This window comes from Pongo abelii, chromosome 11, assembly GCF_028885655.2.
Source record: "Pongo abelii isolate AG06213 chromosome 11, NHGRI_mPonAbe1-v2.0_pri, whole genome shotgun sequence".
Taxonomy (NCBI): Eukaryota; Metazoa; Chordata; class Mammalia; order Primates; family Hominidae; genus Pongo; species Pongo abelii.
In genome coordinates, this window is record NC_071996.2 from 17835069 (window position 1) to 17856247 (window position 21179).

At 38.2% G+C, this 21179-nt stretch overlaps 1 pseudogene; it reads right to left on the reverse strand.

Moving 5' to 3' along the window:
• Window positions 1–17751: 17751 nt before the first annotated feature.
• On the reverse strand, window positions 17752–20772 carry LOC100434082 (rho GTPase-activating protein 42-like; annotated as a pseudogene).
• Between the last annotated feature and the right edge of the window lie 407 nt (window positions 20773–21179).

Genomic DNA, 21179 nt, shown 5'->3' on the forward strand with positions numbered 1-21179 from the left:
ACTGAGACTCTGTCACTAGGGTTTTTCAAATAGGTAGATAATCTTAAATATCCAATAATGATGACAGCCTCACTTACTGGGAGCTTACTTGTGGGGCTAAGGAGGATGCATGATGATCCCATTTTTATTGTCACAGCTACTGAAGGAAGATACCCTCATCAACCCAATTTTACAAATGGAGAAATAGAAGCTAAGGGAAGAATCTGAAGTAGTCTCAAAGGAAGTGACAGGAAGGATGTGGAGAAAGCTGAGTGTCAAAGTCAGTATTCAGGACCAGATTTACTGCTACTTAGAGATGAATGAAGAAATTAGAGAGAACACAGTGTGCTGATGCTAAAGCAGCTGTCACCACCCAGCTGTGTGACATAGGACATATTCTTTCTCTGTCTCACTTGAATAATATGATGTGTCAGAGGAGACATGATTGTAATTGCCTAAAGCAATTCTTGTGATCAAGAATCAGAAGCATGAACAGTATTGCCCTCTGTGTTAGCCCCTTTATAAGGGAGGAAGTCATCTTCAGCATGTTGAATTGTCATCTTTATTAGCAGTGCAAATGACTAAAACTTAGCCAATGTAGAGTTTATCCAAATTTGGAGCTCATAACTCAGTTCTTGAGCAAAGTGAAAGGAAAACATTGTGATTGCGGGGAAAATATTTGTATGGGATTTATTAAATAAAGATAGGAAAAGAAGAAAACCCAAATATTATAGGCAGAAATGCTAAAGGTTTTAAAATATGTCAGGATCTGAAGAAGGCATGGATAAAGAACAAAGTTCAATTAGGAAGGAGAAACACAGAAGGAAGAGACACAGTAAAAGTCATTATGTATTCTGTGAGAAGTCAGACAGTAAGATTTGTGGGAAATGGGTTGGTTTGTTGTATGGTGTGTATTTTAGCAATAATCTTTATGGCAGAGAAAGCTAAAATTAGCTTGCGTGAATGATCACTTGCTGAATTCCTCAAGGTAGGCATGATGATGGAGGGTGTAGAGGAGACACAGACACAATGAACTGACCTAGATAGAAAGCCTTAGTATACTCAGCTAGGAATAGTGATTCTGAGGACACACTGTGATGTGAGTATGTCATTACATGTATGGTAGTGATGGGGATGGTAGAAGGAAGAACTGATGGCATATTTTCACCCCCCCCCAAAAATCAGTTAAATATTGGGACACTAACCATCCAGGTCTAGAAAAGTCACATGCCATAGCCATGGTATTGCACATCATTCATCTTGCATTCTTTAAGAATAAGAAGATCAGTAAATAGTTCAGAAGTGGGAAGCTTTGTCCAGGCCTATTGTTTAGAAATAGAACAAGTAAGTTCATTGCTATAGCATAACACAAAATTTGCTTAAGTGGTGGTCAGCAAATCCTTGAATGCTGCTTAATGTGACGAGGTTGGTAAAATCCTTTGTGCAACACTCTGACTCCCTGAATGTTCTGCTGTGCCGGGGCCTGTGCGTTGCCAGACAAGGCCAAGCTGGCTCGAAGAGCAACCAGCCACCTCTGCAACCTGCCACCTCCTGCTGGCAGGATTTGTTTTTGCGTCCTGTGAAGAGCCAAGGAGGCACCAGGGCATAAGTCTACTCACTTATATCTGTTTGTCTGGAACATAACCCATGTTTATCTTTACAACAAATAAAATTGATCTTGAATAAAAACTGAGTGGTCATTGTCGTTAATCTTTGAACCCAGATTAACCTTTTGGTCATGCCTAGTCTAAGAGAAAAGAGATATTCTTATCAAATAAATACAGAGCCCAGCTATGTCAGTGAAGATCTCAAGTGCATAGACAGTAGTATAGGGAAGAGTCAGAGGCCAAAAAGACAGGGATGGCAGACATTGAACAGAGGAGAGTGTGGTGTTTGCCTTTGCATCGACTGAGATTATGGAATAACACCTGAGGCTTGGGGAGAGCACCTACAAGATACCCATAAAGCATTCTAAGAACATCTATGAAGTGAGAAAAATTGAATTACTGTTGTTCTTGTGGTTATGATTGTATTTATGGTTGTTACTTCATTCGTATTAATCACCTATGTGCCCAAGTGTAATCATGAAGTTAGATTTTTCCCAGATTTTTTTATTAGACTCAGGAATTCCCGTAGACAAAGGCAATATCACTATCCTGTTTATACATTTCTTCTCTCAGTTCTGCAGAGCCAAAATGTAGAGTCCAATCTTTTAGATAGGTTATGCAATAAAGGCTAACTTCGATTATCTAACTGGTACATAAGGCCCAGTGTAGTAGTTTACTCCAGAGGAAATTGGCACCTGTATGTAATTGTAGTTAAGTTGATCCCTTGATATCAGAAAAGTTTGTGCTATGCAGTCCTTTTTGATGATTTCTTAATATATATCCTCATTTTAGACAGTAGCAGTGGCCATAGATGTACTTGGCAGCAGAATATTACAGGTGGTAAAGCTTGAATCTGCGTTTTAGTAGCAAGAGCATTTGGAGTCTTGTGCTTCCCTTGTAGACATCTTCTTAACATCTACATCCTATCTTTTGTCTACTGTTGTTACTGCTACTAGTTCCGTAGAAATTCTAATTTTCATTTGGGATATACATTTTTGTTATTTGTAAGCTCCCCCTTCTTTTTCATTTTTTCACCCCCTTTCAGACTGTTCTACAATCAGAAAGGAAATTCTCCTCCATGAGCATGTGTATGTTTTTGGCTCTTGGAACTTGAGATGGTGCAAGTAAGTACAAGCCCATTTTCCAGATAAGTCATGTGAAGTGATTTACGTTTCATAATATGATCATTTCTGATTGATCTTATCTATTATGACCACCCATAGAGATGGCTGTAAAGAATTAAGAACATCAAACAATGTCAAGTTGTTCATTGCATGTATTTCAGAACATTGCCGAGATAAAGCCAGGTGGAGTCATTAATTTCACCAGCTAGTTATTTCCTTGCTGCGGTACCAAAGATTGTCATTTTTGAATTAAAGCCTCTGGTTTTTGTAACTCATCTTTCATTGTTGATCATGGCAAGTGAATAATTAATGAATGTATATGTTTAGGTTATGAGGAATTTAAAACACACCCCAAGAGTTGTAATGTTGATTGCTTTTGAATGTTGTAGTGGTTTTGAGAGTGTCTGCTAATGATTCCTTAATTACATACTTGCTTTTCTTAGAAAATCAACTCATTTCATTATTGGTGATTAATTTTCTCTTAAATATTTAAGTTCATGTTTTAATAAATCAGTATGCCTGGGATTCCATTAGATATTTGAAAAGATCAAGTTTAATTTTTTTACCCAGGTAACATATACAATGGCTCAAGATTTGTGTTCTTTGATCTCACAATTTAAAAAAATACGCATTAAGCACCATGGAAATCCCAGCAACTTCAGCAAGAAAGAGTCTTTGTTCCATAGTTTCTTTGCTTGATAAATATGTGGGATAAAATAAATGGAATATCTTCATTCAGTTTTTGCTTCGTGAGACTGGTTGAGTGAACATAGGCCTAGCACTTTGAAAATTGGCCTGTTGTAGAAGACTGACATTCTAATAGCCTAAAGAGAATCCATTTCTTATAAGAACACATATATTTTGGAAACTGTGGTATTTCTCAGAAAACTGCTGAAATGAATTATGTATCTTTTCTATCTTTATCTTTAATTCTATTACTTTCAAAGATCTAAAGCTTTCACTTGAAAATTAGTCTTTTGGAAAAAAAGACATTGAAACTAGTGTTAAATTATATTTCACTGAGGTAATGAATATGAAGATTCATTTGCTGTAATCTCCTTGTGATCTTTTAAAGTAGTTTCTTGTGCTTTTAAAAATAACACTATAATGGTCTATATGTGTATCAGTTTTTACAATAATTTGTCTAAACTTTAGCTTATACCAGTGTGCATGAAGAACCAAGTGCAGTCTGAATTAGCACAATGCAAATAGAAAACTGACCTTTTATTTTCCTCACAAAATTATATCTAATATAAACCTTATGTAAAATAAATAATTTTTAAGTGCTTGTAAATTAATAACAAAATCATACATAATGTCAGTGGAGGAGAAACATTAAGGATTTTATATCACAGTAAAATGCACTTCTAAATTGACTTAGTATTGTTATAAAACATATTCTTGAATATTGTACCAGAATTTATCACCACTATTGAAGTCAAAATAAAGATGGATCTCTAAATTATACAATTTATTTGGGAATCACAGAATTGCAGTTCTGAACAAAAGTGAAAACCACGGTGGTCTTCTATATGTGTGAAGGACAAAGAGAAGATTGGGGGTTTACTAGCAAGGGAAATGCTACATATTGCTTTGAAAGAAAGCTCACGGACACTAGAGAAGATTTTGGGAGCTGGTCAAACAAGCCTAATGGGAGACAAATCTTTTGAGACTTCCCAGGAGCCCACCTAGAAAATCCGTTAGTCAATTTTAGGTGAAAAAGACTTAAATTTGAATTTGACTCTGTGGAAGTTTGTCATTTGTTTGGATGCCAAAAGCCTAAAAATATTTAATTAAAGTAGAATTACATATCCTTGAGAGATAATGGTCACTTATTTAACCAGAATAATAATGGAAAGACTTCAAAAACAAATTCAAAAGTTACATAGTCAAGAGAAAAAAAATACTTAGACCTGTATTAGAGATGACTTAGTTTTTTCAGCTGGTCAAAACCCGAATAAAGACAGCCCAAACCACAAGAAGCTATCTTAAAACATAAAATATCTGCTTGTTAGGTGGATTACTTAGAGAGAGAGAGAAAAAACCTTTTGTAGTATGACGTTTCTCTTGGTATATGCCCTTTTGAGTAAGCTGGAAATTAAACCCCATGAAAAACTACTTTAATTCAATTAGACGCTGGAAGAGTGTGTGTCTAAGGTTGTAAGTAAACCGTGTTATAGAATAATAATACACACACACACACAAGTAGTACCTCCACCGGGGGGAATGGATGGCTTTTAGAAAAAGTAAGAGCATGTGAAATTTCCTGGTTAAATAGAACAATTTGGATACATCAGGAAAAGCCAAGAGTACAGAATTCATCTATACTGGAAAAACATTGTTTTTCCAGTTTTTTTTGAGACAAACATTCTCAGTGTCAGATTATAATACCAGAGTGCGAAGTGGGGAAAAATGCAATAGCAACTGACAAAAAAAAAAAAAAAAAAAAAAAAAAAAAAAGAAAAAGAGAGAGTCATCACTTTAGCTAAGCAAAAAGATGTACTGTTTTAAGGAGAGAAGAAGAGCATAAGGCATTGATGTATTATCTGCAAATTACATGTAGTGAGATGCATAAAAAGCCAAACCCTTGAGATAAAAATGTGAAAAACTTTAAGAGGAAAACTCTACCTCCTGAAATGAGGCAATCATTTATTTTTCTTTATTGCTGCTTTTATAAAGAGGATACATGTGCAGAACATGCAGGTTTGTTGCATAGGTATACGTGTGCCATGGTGGTTTGCTGCACCTATTGACCCATCCTCTAAGTTCCCTCCCCACACCCCCATCCCCCAACAGACTGTGGTGTATGTTGTTCCCCTCTCTGTGTCCATGTGTTCTCAATGTTCGACTCCCACTGAACGAGAACATGCAGTGTCTGGTTTTCTGTTCTTGTGTTTGCCGAGGATGATGGCTTCCAGTTTCATCCATGTCCCTGCAAAGGACATGCTCTCATTCATTTTTCATGGCTGCATAGTATTCCACGTATATATGTTAACACATTTTCTTTATCCAGTCTATCATTGATGGGCATTTGGGTTGGTTCCAGTCTTTGCTATTGTAAATTGTGCTGCAATAAGTAGAATGATTTATATTCCTTTTGGTATGTACCCAGTAATGGGATTGCAGGGTCAAATAGTATTTCTGGTTTTAGATACTTTGGGAATCACCATGCTGTCTTCCACAGTGATTAAACTAATGTATATCCTCACCAGCAGTGTAAAAGCATTCCTATTTCTCCACAGCCTCGCCAGCATCTATTGTATCCTGACTCTTTTAAATAATCACCATTCTGACTGGCATGAGATGGTATCTCATTGTGGTTTTGAGTTGCATTTCTCTGATGATCAGTGATGTGGAGCTTTCTTTCATATGTTTGTTGGCCAACTTCTTTTGAGAAGTGTCTGTTCATATCCTTTGCCCACTTTTTAATGATATTATTGCTCATATTAAATTTGAAATGACTGAAAATTCAAAATAAAGACAAGAAAGATAAAATTATATTTGTTAAATTATAGGTATGAAGTAGTTTTGAAAGGAATTTCTAGATTATATATATGTATGTGTATATATTTATATGTATATGTGTGTATATGTGTGTGTGTATATATAATATATAGATACTGTTTTCAACAAAAAAATTATTTGAGTCAAAATAGTACCATCTCCAGATGCTTTTATTTAGCTTGGTATCTAAAATCATTTAGGTGACTCATTCCCATGTTTGGAAAATTTTTAAAATTTGTCGTCTACATCTGTGGTATTCAGTATAGTAGCCGCTAGCTACTTAACTTTTAATCAGTTATAATTAAATGAAATTTAAAATTCATTTCTTCTGTCATACTAGCTACATTTCAAATGCTCAATAGACACACTTGGCTAGTGGCTACTTTATTGGACAGAGCTGGTATAGAACATTTCCATTATCACAGAATATTTAATCAGACAGCATTGATCTAAATGTTTTTTTTTTTTTTTTAACTGGAGTGCAGTGGTACAATCTCAGCTCATTGCAACCTCTGTCTCCAAGGTTCAAGCAATTTTCTGCCTCAGCCTTCCAAGTAGCTGGGATTATAGGTGCCCGCCACCACATCTGGCTAATTTTTTTATTTTTAGTAGAGACAGGGTTTCACCATCTTGGCCGGGCTGGTCTTGAACTCCTGACCTCATGATCCACCAGCATTGGCCTCCCAAAGTGCTGGGATTACAGGCATGAGCCACTGCGCCAGGCCAAGTATCTTGTAGAGAAAGTTTATATTATGATTCAGATTTCCATGTTGCCCATCTTTTTTATTAATCTTATAGACACTTATTGGAGTGCTTATTATGTCTTAAGTGCATGAGAAGTGCAAAGAGTGTAAAGACAAAAATGATGTAGCCAAATCAAGTGGTGGAGACAGACATTTAAAACATGATTGCAACCCAACATGAATTCTCCAGGGAGAGGAGAGCAAAGGACAGTGAAGGCAGAAAGAATCACGCTTGCAAATCCATGAATGGTGTGGTGTGTTTGGGAAACTCTGGGTAATTTATTCAGCCCTAGACAAGTAAAAATAAGGACTAGAAAGGTATGTTGAGGCCAGATCTTGAAAGATTTCAAATAACTGCAGTTAGGTTACACTCCATTGAATGAAAACCCAGTTGAAACTGGTTTAAAACACAAAGGTGGTGTGTTGATTTACAATGGAAAAAATCCAGCACTAGAGTGGTGAGCAGCTGTGATTCAACTAGAGCTCTGTCTGCCTTGGTCTTTGAGTCTCTCAACTCTGCCATTTTGTTCTGGTTTTATCCTCATGATGAATAAGATGTTTGCTGTACCTTCAAGCTTTACACACATACATGGCAATCTTTGGATGAAGAGAGGCTGGCCTTCTCCAAGATTTTCTCCCAAGATTGATGAAACTTGTTTTCTAAAAACCCTCAGCAAATTTCTCTCCCATCGCATCAGCCTAGTTAAGGTTACCTGTCCATTTCTGGCCAGCCCCTGTGGCCTGAGATTATGCCATGTACTAATTTGTTGAGAAACCTCACACGTAAGCCAATCCCTGTCTAGAGTGTAAGAGTGCATGGAGATCAATCAGCTTTTCTCTGAAGCTGGGGTGAGATTATGTGTTTCTGAGGCAAGGTGGCTACTGCAGAAGGGTGAATACCTGCATGATAATTCAGAACTCATAAAGAGATAGAAGACTGGGTGTTAGGGGGTTAGCATTCTGAGTGGAGCATGGTTTCTGGAGTCAGAGACACCTGAGTTGGTGTCCTTTATCCACCACTGGGTGGTGTGACTTTATGTAACTGAGCCTCAGTTTCCAAATGGAGATTATAATGGGCAACAGAGTGAAACTCTTTCTGAAAAAAAAAAAATGTTTTTATGAAACAGTTTTAATGCATAGCTGAACTTGAGGCAAAATAAGGAAATTCCTAAGTGTCCTGAAATGACAAGAAAGTACACACCTATACACACAGAGAAGTTGAACAAGCACACACACAAATATGACAAATGTGTATTCAGAGCCAAATATATGTCAGGTACATATTGCTCTGTGCCTGGGGAAGAGGGGCAATAAGGTAGAAAATAAAACAGACATGGGATTAACTTCATAGATCTTAAAGTCCATGAGGTAGGCAACTTTTATAAGAAAGAAATGTATATTAAATATTTTGAAAAGTACTGTGAAGAAAAAGAGCAAGACACTTTGAAAGAGAGTAACAAGTGACACCTGCTTCAGGATTATGTGCCTTGAAAAGGACTCCAGAAATAGTGCCACTGGAACTCAGGAGGAGTTAATGTATTCATGGAAATGGGAGACAGCATTTCTTTTAGGTAGATGCCTAGGCTCTGCCGACTTTGCTTGGTCCTATCTGACTCTATAAGACAAGTTATAGAAGTATAATAATGCCTTTGCTACAAAACCAGAAATGAATAAATACTTAAGAAGAAATTTTCACATCTCATCAAATGGGCATTTTGATGCTATAGTAATTGTTCCAATTTAAAACATTCATTTATACATATTTTCTTCTTCCTTTTTTTTTTTGAGACAGGTTGTCACTCTGGTTCCCAGATTGGAGTGCAGTGCACAATCAGCTCACTGAAACCTCAAATTCTTGGGTTCAAGGGATTCTCTTGTCTCAGCCTCCTGAGTTGCTGGGAATATAGGCACACACAGGTACAGCTGGCTAGTTTTCATATTTTTTGTACAGATAGGGTCTCACTATCTTGCTTATGCTGGTCTCGAACTTTTGGTCTCAAGCAATCCTCCTGCCTCAGCCTCTTAAAAGTGCTAGGATTACAAGTGTGAGCCACCACACCTGGTTTATACACATTTCAATAGTTTTAATATAACAGCAAAGTCCATTTGAAGCAGAGGACAGACTTTTTAAATTATTGAAACATCTGTCTTGCTCTTATCACCAAGTCTGAAGGGCAGTGCATGACCATGGTTCTCTGCAGCCTCAACCTCCTGGGCTCATGTGATCCTCCCACCTCATCCTCCCAAGTAGCTGGGACCACAGGTGTGTGACACCATGCCTGGGTAATTTTTTTTTTTTTTTTTTTTTTGTAGACATGGTGGTCTCACTACATTGTACAGGCTAGTCTTGAACTCCTGGTTTTAAGCAATTTTCTGGTCTCAGCCTCACAAAGTGCTGGGATTACAGGTATGAGCCACCACACCTGGCTAGAGAACAGACTTTTAACAACAAAAGAAAAGTTCTTTTTATTCTCAGGTTGACTTTAGGAGCCTGTCTAAAGTAAAGGTGGGTAGATGAGACTGATTGCTTACAGAAAGCTAGCTTTGTGTGCTGAACTTGATACTACTAGAGGTTTCTTGAAAGATCTGGGAAAAAAGGTTTAAAATTGCAACTGGAAGGTGTTTGCTAGCCTAGAAATGGAGAGTCCTAAGCACTCAGGAATTCAGCAAATGGCTGCTGGTTAGGTTTTTGTTTTTATTTTTTGGATTTAAGATAACCTCAAACTCTAGTTATTTCTGAATTGAAGATGACCAATTGATGGGTATGTTTGTATTAGTAAAATCAAAAAACTTATTAATTTATATTTTACATTAACAAAACCCATAAAGAAATTATACTTTGCCTTTGTAACCCATATGTCAGCTTGGATATCCCTGCCCTTTAATAAAATGTAATTAATGACATTCCCCAAGAATTGTTGAGGATTCTCAGGTGGCTAATTGCTCATAGTCATCTCTGCTGTTGCTGGGGATGAACCAGTTTTGTTTATGAATCATTTTCACTTCACATGGGCTCCATAACAAGTCGATCCAGACCAGGTAAAGGCCCTATTCTTCATTTGTCATAAATTTAGAATCAAATAACAAAAAGAGAGAACACGTGCCTAGGCCTGCCTAACACTCATAGGACCTGCCTTTACCTACCACACATGGACACCCAATCTTTCAATGCGTCATCCTCTACCCTGTTAACTGAAGTTTTCTGTGTTTATTTTTCTCATCTTTTAAATCTTCCATTTACTGAAATTTAGGAGAAAATGAGGTCCCTGAGTTTATTAATTCATTTTGCTGAGTTTAATACACAAATTCTAGGCAACATTTCACAGATCTGGCTCTTTCATGGTGTAATAAATATGGACTTTTGCAAACTGTTTTCCTCTTTTTGGTCTCACAGCTATGTTTTGGATGATTAAAGTTGCTAAACGTCTAAACAGTCAATGGCAGGTTAATAGTAGGTTTTGTTCTTACGTCTGCACTGGGCGGTAGCATAGGGCAGTAGAAAGAACACTGAAGCTCTAGATACTACTATCTCCTCAATCAGAGAAGTAGAGCTTGGTGGAGAGACCATAGCCTAGTTAGCTAACCCATATGAGTCTTGTTTTTATTATGCATAAAGTGGATCTGATAATAATAGCTATTTCACAGGGATTTGCAAAAATCAAGTGTAATCCTAAGTATAAAATAATGTTTTATATTGTGCAATAGAAATATTAGTTTTATTATCAGTAACCTCTCATTTCTTTTACCCAGGTATGTTCTTTTGTTCATTATCCCTAAGCAAGACTCTCTACATTGCTTGTATCAGTTTCACACTCTGATCAAGGATGTATACATTCCTACATTTTCTTTTCTATAGTTAGTCATCATTTCATTAGAAAGACATTTAAGTATTCACATTTATATTATAACATTTAATTTGAAAAAAGCTTTTTGCAAGGAAGGAGAGTATAATCAGAAATTCATCTATAAAGTCCTAGGTTTCACCAGCCTGTGCCACATGTGTTCACAGTCACTCTCTGTTCTGCATGAGTTGTACTAATGTGGGAGCTGAAGGAGATAAACCCCCCAAATCAGTAGCTTAATACAAATGAAATGTGATTGTCAATCACAGTAGTTCTAACTGGAAGAAGGCGTTGCACTCCACAGTCACTCAAGGATCCATGCTGGTGGAAGGCTGCCATCTTCTGCACATGGCTTCTAAGTCATCCAACTCTCTGGATGACAATATCCAGCTGCCAATGGGGTAAAAGAGGCACTGACATCATGTGGAAGGATTTTATGGTCCAGGTCCAGCAGTGCCCATCACATCTGTCCATATTCCACCCTCAGAAGTGTCACTGGGCTACATCTTAAGTATGAGGATGGCTGGAAAATACATAGCTGTGTGCCCAGGAGGAAAGGAAAAATAGGATTATTGAACAACTAATGAAGTTCTGCCATGGCCTTCTTTTTAGGTCACCAAATACCTGCCTTCCTGTCTTTCCCACACATACAAGACACTCATTCCTACCCAAGGGTCTCATACTGTTATTGCATCCAGTTCAAAAGTCCAAGGTCCAAAGTCCAAAGGGGAATAGGCTATCCTCTGTATCAGATTCTGATATGTCAGCTTCTGGTTTGGCATTCTTGAATAAAAAGGCCAATTTTCTGCCTTCCATGTAGAGGTAAAAAATATCTCTGTTCTACCTCTTGTCATGGTAGAACAGTGAAAAGACCACCATAATTGAATAAAAAAATAAAATTAAACAAATAAAGAAACCTGCTATGCAAGAAAGAGAAGACAAGCAGGCAAGCAGCAGTCCCTAGATTATAACCATAAGGAAATCCTGAGTAGCAAGTAGTGAGAAGCTCCCTACACTGGGCATGGGGAAATTCCTTAAATAGCCCCTGAATCTACTCTCTGGGAGGAACCCTCTTTTCCATCATTTTTGGTGGTGGCTGTATCCTCTGGAAGGTTCTTATTTCTTATTCCCTGGCTGTCACCTCTGAACTGGCTGTTAAGGAGTGTGCTTTTCTTGAGGTCTTTGGCTTTATAACTCATTCTGCAAGAGTAAAGGTGAAAACCAATGGGTGTTTTATGCTGATATGTCCTGCAGACTCTGGCTAAGTGACGAATGAAAAGAGTTCGCTGACACAGGTATTTTTCCTGACAGTGCAGCTAGGGGACTGCACCACTCAGTGCTGCCGATGAGAGAGTGCAGCAGCCGAAAGGAGTGCAGCCGCCCTAAGCTGGCCCCACTCACATTTATTTAGTACAGATTTAATGACAAGGGCTTGGAGCAAACACAATTTGTGAGTAATTAACATTGTCAACCCCCCGAGTAGAAAGCAGTCCTGCACATGAATGATCAAAGGTTGGTTTCCAGAGATATAAGTAGAACAATTTATCTAGATAAGTTTCTTTACATTCCCTTGTTATCTAACCCTTGCTCTTAAGAGAATTTAACTGCCTTCAGCTAAATTCTCTTTTGAAGCTTTTGCAAAACCTCCCATTCTTCCAAGAAGGTTTGTGTCTTTCCCTATAACATTTTCATACAACTTTTCCCACCACCCTGACCAAACTACAGTTTTAGGTTTAAGGGCAGTCATTTGCTGGCTCTGGGGCTGTGGAAGAAAAAATAAATCCCTCAGTTCATGCACACAGTGTGACAGCCTGGCATAAGTAAAAGACATGAACAAAAGGATTAATGAAGGAGTGAAAGAAGGAAGGCGTGTGCATTAGGCACAACATCATCTAAAAACTAAAAAAACTGCAATGCATTAAACTCATTCACTCAACAAGTATTGGTTGAGTGCCTACTAAGTGTCAAGTGCTGGGCCCAATGTGGGGGATACAGTGGAAGATACAGTGGCAACACATGGAAAGTAAAGGCAGTGAAAAGGCCATGAATTTAAAAATTAAAGGAAAAAACAGGGGTAATACATTTGTTATTGGTTTTAGCAAATCGAAAAAATGTGAGAAAATAGTGCAGTGTTTGCCAAATCTACAGCTCTTTCACCCTCACTGAGTCTCAAATTAAGAATGCACAAAAGCAGAATTACTAGGAAATCAAAGTTTTATGGGTGTATTCCCTTAAGTAATAGCACTATACTGCAAAATTGGTGGAGGTCATCTGCACATTTGAAATAACCAACCTGCACCTTTACCCCCTCCCCCAGATTCTAACCAAATAAAGTATGAAATAAGGCAGAACTCACCATGCTACACCAACTTACCAGGAATGAAGTCGATGCTGATTGGAGAAGTGTCAAGCAATAAAGAAGAATTTGGATTTATCTTTAACATTGTCTTCCTGTCACTCGAGACTTTAATCTCAGCCAAATCTACTTCCAAAACCAATCTCTTGTGCAATGATCTTGTCTGGGTCCAGGCCAAGGCTTACTTGTATTGTATAGCTACTCTCACCCTTCTTGATTTTTACTCTGAAGAACTTTCCTGTCTGGGTTAGAGTTTCCTCTGGTAGGCATCAGATTCTGCAAATATTATCTCATGTTAATCAAGACCCCCTCTAGATTCTGCTATTTAACTTTAACTATTTTGACATAAACAGAGTGATTTAAATGCAGTTGTAACTTGTTCCTAAGTAGGGCCTGGTATAGCTTTTAAGCAATGTATCTCTCCAGTCATACATAATAATGAATGGATTCTAACTTACCCTAAGTACTACCGTGTTCCTGAAGGTAAATAAACCATGTCAGCTCTGTGAAGCTTAGGAATTTTTCTTTAAAGCATAGTAATGAAAAATATTACAAGTTTTCCTTTGATTACTACTATAGTGCCCAGGAAGTGTGATCAAAAGACATCTGTTGTATGTATCAAAATTCATACATCTGCTGCATTCATTTCCTTTTATGGTATCACCTCTGACTTCCAGTTTCCCTGCTGTCAGAGAGAAGCAATTAAATGGGAGATGCTTTGGACAACAGGATTTTTAAAAATCCAGTGGCCACAGAGAATTGGAATTGAAGAATCAGAAGAGAGGATTAATTTTCTTTCTTCTTACTAAGTTTCTTAAGTATTTTCAGAGCTCTTAAAGGGACATATCAATAGCGGGGAAAGTATCTGAATTAATGGCAGGATTCTTGAGGACTTTCTCACAAAGATAATTAAGGTGGCACTCTAAGAAAACAACCAGAGACATCACAAATAATGTATAGATATTTTTATTGTAGTATTACTTATGGTAAACTTGGATCCAATTTGAATCTTCCACAATAGAGGAATGATTAAATAAACAACAATATTTACAAGTGTTAGAAAAGTATTCAGGCATTAAAAATCATGTTTTATCAAATAGTAAATGACACAAAAAGGCTTGTAATATATTCAATGCAAAACCATATTCAGTATAATCTCAACTCTTAACCCTAAATGTTGATATGATCTTGGATTAATATTTTTTTTTACATTTTCAAATTTTCAAATTAGAAGTATGATTATTCTAGTTCTATGGTGTGGAAAAAATTCTCCTCCATAAATGTGAAAAAGTAAGAACAGTCATCTACTTTCCACATTTTCCAAATACAATGAACACATTACACTTTTACAGTGGAAGAAAAGAAACACCTATCTTTTAAAATAGTAAATAAATCAGAATAAGACAAATTCATCATGAATTTACAAAATTATGTCATCAAGTATAAGTTCAGTTCATGTTTAGTTTTGAAACTTTATCAAAATTAAATAGTTTGACTTATTTTTATTAGAAATACGATTCTAAGTATTCAACATTGCTTTTTAAAAAATTATCTTCTAGTTTTTCACAAAATCTGAGGAGCTGCTATGGAAAGCACACCAGACCTCATGTGTTGAAATGTGAACATGCTCACCACAGACCAAGGACATTCAACCCGTCAATCCCCAGGATTTCCAAGCCAGGAGTTTCATCTCTTACTTACGGAAAATTTGTTCATTTGATTGTGAACCAATCAGCTTTTCACTATGTCAAAATCAAATCTAGATAGTGAAACTGATATTTTATCTTTATTGTTATCTTAAATATATCTTGGCTTAAAGAGACGTAAGTGGCTCTTCCACACTATACCAGATAATGAGTTGCAAATAAATCATTCAGTAGTAAAGTTCAAAGAAAGCTGGAAAGCATTTTGAATTTCCTAGTGTCTTACAGATTTGTTTCTTTTTACAACAACCGTGTCCCATGTATATCTGTTTAGGACCTTAAGTTGTTAATAATCTACTCTGAATAATTCCTTAAGAAAACATTAAAAGGACAATGTCTATACCTGGGAAATAAAACCCAAAGTAGTAGAAATTATATTAAAAATCATGTAGTTAATTAAGAATGATTGTGAGCTTAGACACTGAAAAATGTGTCACTGAAAGAATACCAAAAATGGTCAGCCTTTTCCTGTTAAGTTATAGAAAGGTATATAGTATAAGTTCTTAGTACACAAGAGAAGAGTTAGAATGAGATTGTACCAGGTTCAGAATTCCTCATCTGAGAAGACCAGACAAAATTCAAGGTTTTTAGAGAGGGACAACCCTGAATGATGTCACCAATATGTGAGTTTATAAACAAAGACAGAGCTTGGCAGTTTGCACTGGATACTTCAAACTAGTTTCTCTGGAAAAATGTGAGTTACTCAATAAACGCTCAGTTTTCCTGAGGTAAGTCAACTTTGAAATACAATGGAGAACTCTGGGTGATAAATCACGCCAGGTTACACACTGGGACTGCAGTTCACAGAACATGATTAGATTTAAGACAATAGAAGATAGGAACATTTTTTGAACTAGTTTATTGAATCCTTTTGAGAATATCACTGTTTGGCAGTTCCTAGAAAGCTTAGACAAATTAATCTTCAATAGGCAAACAAATTAACTTTGAACTAAAAAAACAAAAACACAACCAAAAACTTTGAATTAGAAAACATCTGCAAAGAAAAGCCCAACAATCTGACATGTTGATTATTATTTTTTAACATTGCAGGAATACAAAGATGATTTTACTGTTCAGACTTTTACACATCACACAACAGAAAAATCCTTCAGTTGACTAGTTTCCATAAACTTTGTAGAGTTATGGCAAAACAAGAGTCATCTGTGAAATACACAAATGTTTTGTACTGAGGGATATTTTCACGTAACACAGGAGATGATAAATTTAGACCCTGTCAATCTCATCGTCATACTGATTATACTGTAAGCAGTGATTGGGGTGCACACATTGCATATTTTGAAGGTATAGATGTGGCAATTCTAACGTATCTTAACGTTTCTGAAAAGCTAAGGTTTTGTTATTGAACTACTATTAGAAGTTGAATGTGGTCTTCTTCGAATGTCTGGCGTTGCCTTCCTGTGGAATTAACATTCTGTGTGATTTAGAGTATTGTCCCAACTTTCTCAATGCTCGTAAATACCTTATCTGTAGGAAACTTACTTTAAGGGAAAAGCAGCTTTAGCCTGTCTCCAGTATATGGCCCTGACTTGCTTATACATGTAATCTATTATGAAGGAAAAAGAGCCATCGTCACAAAGATTAAAACTTCTAGCACAAACACAGCTTGAATCAGTGCTTCATAGCCAGTACTGTGGCTACAACATAGACCTTGCCATCAGATACAAGAGTTAGGCTTCATATCCACGTCCTGTGCAATAAAAAAGCTTTAAATCTAAATGGAACATCCACAGAACTAGCTCACAGACAACTCAGAAGTAGGAACACTTTGGTCTGTGTTCAAGTAAAATGAAGGTTGAGATTTCTTTATGCAGCAGAAGAAGTAGGATTCTGTATCTCTCTTTGGAGTCAAGTTAGTCTTTGAAAGAAAACCAATTTGCTTTTAAGAGGTTCTAATCTAGCAGGATACCAGATGGTGGCAAGTGTGTTTAAACCAAGTATAGACTAAGGGACTGGTACATTGAAAAACTACCTTCTGTTTCAGCAGAGGGTAATTAGGGTGTCAAAAATGCTGTTATTACTACTAAGGTCACCAAGGACCCAGACCAAGAAGTTCCATCCAGCAACACCTTATTACAGTGTACAGAGGTCAACAGTAAGAGGTGAAAGAAAAAGATAATCTTTTATCAGACTTTTACATTACATTGCTAATTTTTATTACAGAATATTTTTCATTCATTTATTTTGATTCACTGATATTTATTTCTGATTCTGACTCTGCCTACTGTTATTCACCCTACTTGTTAATTCTAATCTATTCTTTTTATTTGTAAAAGCATAACTTTGCTGAGGCATAGTTGTGTGTGTATATGTGTATTTAACCTATTCTAGAAACAGTAGAAGAGATAGTAGAAGAGAAATAGTAGAAGAGATCGAGATTACAGATTATAATAGCATGTAAAAGGTTTTATACAGTTAATACCTGAGAGTCTGCACAGTGGGGAACTCTGAAGTAATATGTAAGGTGTCAAGAACAAGCAGGTCAGGACTGTGACACTCAAAGGGCAGGTAACCAGCTTTTCAGTAACGTTTTTAAGTAACAGTTTCAGAGATCCTCAGCAAATGCCAGGCAGTAAAGGACAGATCTCCAAATGCATACAGCAGATTTCTGGTTTCCAAATTTCTGGGATATAGTACTTAATACGGTATTTGAAACTCTACAATTGCTATGGAAGAGACATTCTGGAGAGTTACGTATTATCCAAAAATAAATTTTTCAGAAGCAAGAAATTTTAAAATAAGAAACCAACCAAAAAAGAATGGCCAACCTTTTAAACCTTTTTTTCCATTAATAAGGGGCTACATAGTCTGCTGGTGAAGAACTTGATAGAAATTGACTGTTTTCACTTAGTGGGCTGATCCCCTTGTATCTGTGTCAGACAAAATCATAGCACTTATTATTTGTTACCATGGAGACCATGAAGATACTGCCATCCACTAAATAGTAGTAGAGGAAGACAACATAATTTTCTGGAACTAGTCCTGTTTTGCCTTCATAAGTTGCCTTTAACCATCCTCGTTCCACTGATGGGTCCACACTGGAAAATATCGCTCCTTGTGGGAAGGAAAGCTCATGCTGTGCTCTGCTTTACAGGAGTACATGGCTTTGGCTTGGTGCCCAGAAGAAACTGGCTTAGGTGAACCAACATTTTCAAACAGTTGAGCTTTTGCTGCCACTACTGAGCCAGGATGCTGATAGCCATTGCTTGAGGCGGTGTCTAGTCTCAACCTCCTGCACATTTTTGGAGGCAGGTCTGGGTTTGAAGCTTTGGGTGTCTCCTTGGAACCTACAGAAGTTAAGCTTTGAATAGATCCACTGTGGCTCATGTTTCCTTCAGCTGCAGAGATGGATCTGAGAGAAGAAGCAGAAGCTCTTTTCAGTCCTGAAAGCCCATAAGGCCCTTTCTTGACTAGGTCTATGGGTGGGGAAACGTCCCCTGGGCTAGTGACCGAAGCAACACTCTGGCAATCTGATTCTGCATCTGTCTTGGTTGCATCTTCTCTAGAGCTTGATTCAGGACTGGTTGTCCAGAGACCAAGGCTTTTCTGTCCATTGGAAGATGACGGGGTTGCAATCCAAGGAATCCCTCCAGATTTCTCCCTGGGGTGGCAGGAAGCTGACTTTGTAGTGCTATTTTGTTCCGAGGAAAGAGAAGAGAGTGACTTGATGCTCCCCATGGGGGTGCTGTCTGAGCTGCTGCTATAGGAGTCACTATCAGGTTCGGCCAGGCATGGAGTACACGTCCCTCTGGGCTTCCTAGAGCCCGTAGAGAGGCAGATTGCTCGTGTCCTTTGGGATCCAGATCGAGACTGAGGCTGAGGAAGAGGAATGCTTGGGTCTGGAGCAGTATGAAAAATCATTTGATCATTCTCTGTAAGAATTTCTAACACAATATTCTGAAATTTAATATTCACCATAGCAACCACAGTTTGTTCTTGTGCTCTCATTACAGTTGGGCCAAATATGACACCAAGATTTGAGACAGTCATGAGATTTTGTTGGCTGTGCAGTGATACTTTGACCAGATGTTTTATTAAGATGTCCAGCATCTCTCTGTTTTTCTCTGGCAATTTGTGCACCAATGCATGTACAGCCTCCACCCTGTAGTTTTGGTCATCAGATTTAACAGCAATGATAAAAATCTTTGTGTAACTTGTAAGTCATCAGTGGTCCTGCAAAGCACCTGAGGTAGTTTTTCAGCCCACTCATTATTGTCTTATTGTCCCACAGTTCAATATCAATATCAGGAGGGGATTTAGGAGAAAATATGATATTCACAAGTTTTTGAACTTTGGAGTTCACTCCTCCTATTCAGTAGAGGCCTAAAATGGTGATACCGCTTGTTTCCATGGCTTGAATGCATTTTCTCACAAAATTGAACCCTGCTTCATTCAAATACATTTCTTCTTTCTTGCTTATAATGTCAGGCAGAGTATAAATCGGCTCCTTCCCATCCGTGGCTTCAAGCCAGAGTTTCCTATTAGCTTCTGAGAAGGCCTGTAATGTGATGATCCCATGGCTTTCAAGTACTTGTATGTCGAAGCAGAATTGTTTGTCAATTGAATCTGTCTTTCGTCGGATACAAGATTTTGAACATTTCCGGTGAGCTAGTAACAAGGCTGTTTAATCCACGTAAAACCAAGCGGTCGTTTCTCCTGGACATACAGCTAGCCTTCCATCATCCACTGGCTGGGTGGTCTGTAGTCCTGGCTGGCAGATTTCATCCTTTGCATCAACCCTTCTACCTCTTGTCGAGTACTTTCAAAATTATTCCTTGTATTCTGCAAGTCGAACTGCAGCTGTTGCTTATACGGTGCAAATTCCTGGGCAAGGTCATATCCCTCGTGGTAAAAAAGTAAATAAACCCTGAAGAAATGACAAAGGCGGTTCAGCAAATTCAAACTACTTTTTTTCTTGAACCTCTTGAATTTTAAAGACATATTCATTTTTTCTTTTATTTATTTTTATTTATGTTTATTTGTTTATTTTGAGACGGAGTTTTGCTCTTGTTGCCCAGGCTGGAGTGCAATGGCGCAGCCTTGGCTCACCGCAACCTCTGCCTCCTGGGTCCAAGCGATTCTCCTGCCTCAGCCTCCCGAGTAGCTGGCTTTACAGGCATGTGCCACCACGCCCGGGTAATTTTGTATTTTTAGTAGAGAAGGGATTTCTCCATGTTGGTCAGGCTGGTCTCAAACTCCTGACCTCAGGTGATCTGCCCGCCTCGGCCTCCCAAAGTGCTGGGATTACAGGCCTGAGCCATTTAAAGACATTCTAATGCTTCATAGAAGTTCTGATGTGCTCGATCAATTTGTGTATCTGTCTCTTGCAAATGAGACTGCTTTTTCTTTGCAGATAAATGTAAATGCTTTTCAAGGATAGAGTAATATTTTTCACTCTTTGTCAAACTTCTTTCCACCTTTTGCTGCACCTATCTGTTCTTTTCGAAATTTGTCAAGTGGTGCAATTAATACATCATTAGCGTTTTGGATCAGTCTTTGCCTTTCTTCTACTGCAGTGGGTAGTCTTGCAAATTCTTTTAGTGACTGAGCAATGCTAATTTCATCATCTGTTTCAGCATCACCAATACATTCAAATTGGAAATCTTGTAATGACTGGGAAAATTTCTGCACTGCCATAGACTGATCTCCAACCTGGGTCGAGGTGTGTTCCTGAAGGAACTCGGGGTTCCTTTGGAAAGGATGAAAGGGCAAGGGAACTGGGTAGGCAATCAACATTACCTGTCCTCAACGCCCCAGTGAGCAGAGAGCCATCCTTAATGAGCTCCTTGATGAACTTGTTGGTTTTCTCCAGCTCAATCTCGTGACACTGCAAGCGCTCCCTGAAATCCGGGCTGTCCAGGTAGGAATCGCTGAACTCCAGAGTGGGCAGCCCCATGGCACAGGCGCTGCCGGCGGCGGCCGCTGGCACGTCCGGGCCGGCGGTCAGGGCGGGGGCAGCTGGCAGCCTCGATGTGCACTGGGGACGCGCGATCGCGGGGAAGGCGCTGCTGGGACGCCAGGGGACTGATCGGTGGAAGGAAAGGGGCCCGCGCGCCCCGCCGCCTGAGCCGGGCTCAGTCTTCCTCCCCCGGGACGAGGCGAGCGCAGGCCTCGGGGAGGGCCTAGGCGCGGGTCCGCTCAGGTTGTTGTCATCGGGACGCACCGTCGTTCAGAGCGCTGGGACTGCGAGCAACATTGTTGATTATTAAAGAAGCACACAATAGAAGTGCTAATTTTATTTTACGAGTTCCTTGATAATTTTTCGACTCTTTTGTAGGAAAAAAAAAAAGTAGTGTGTTTATG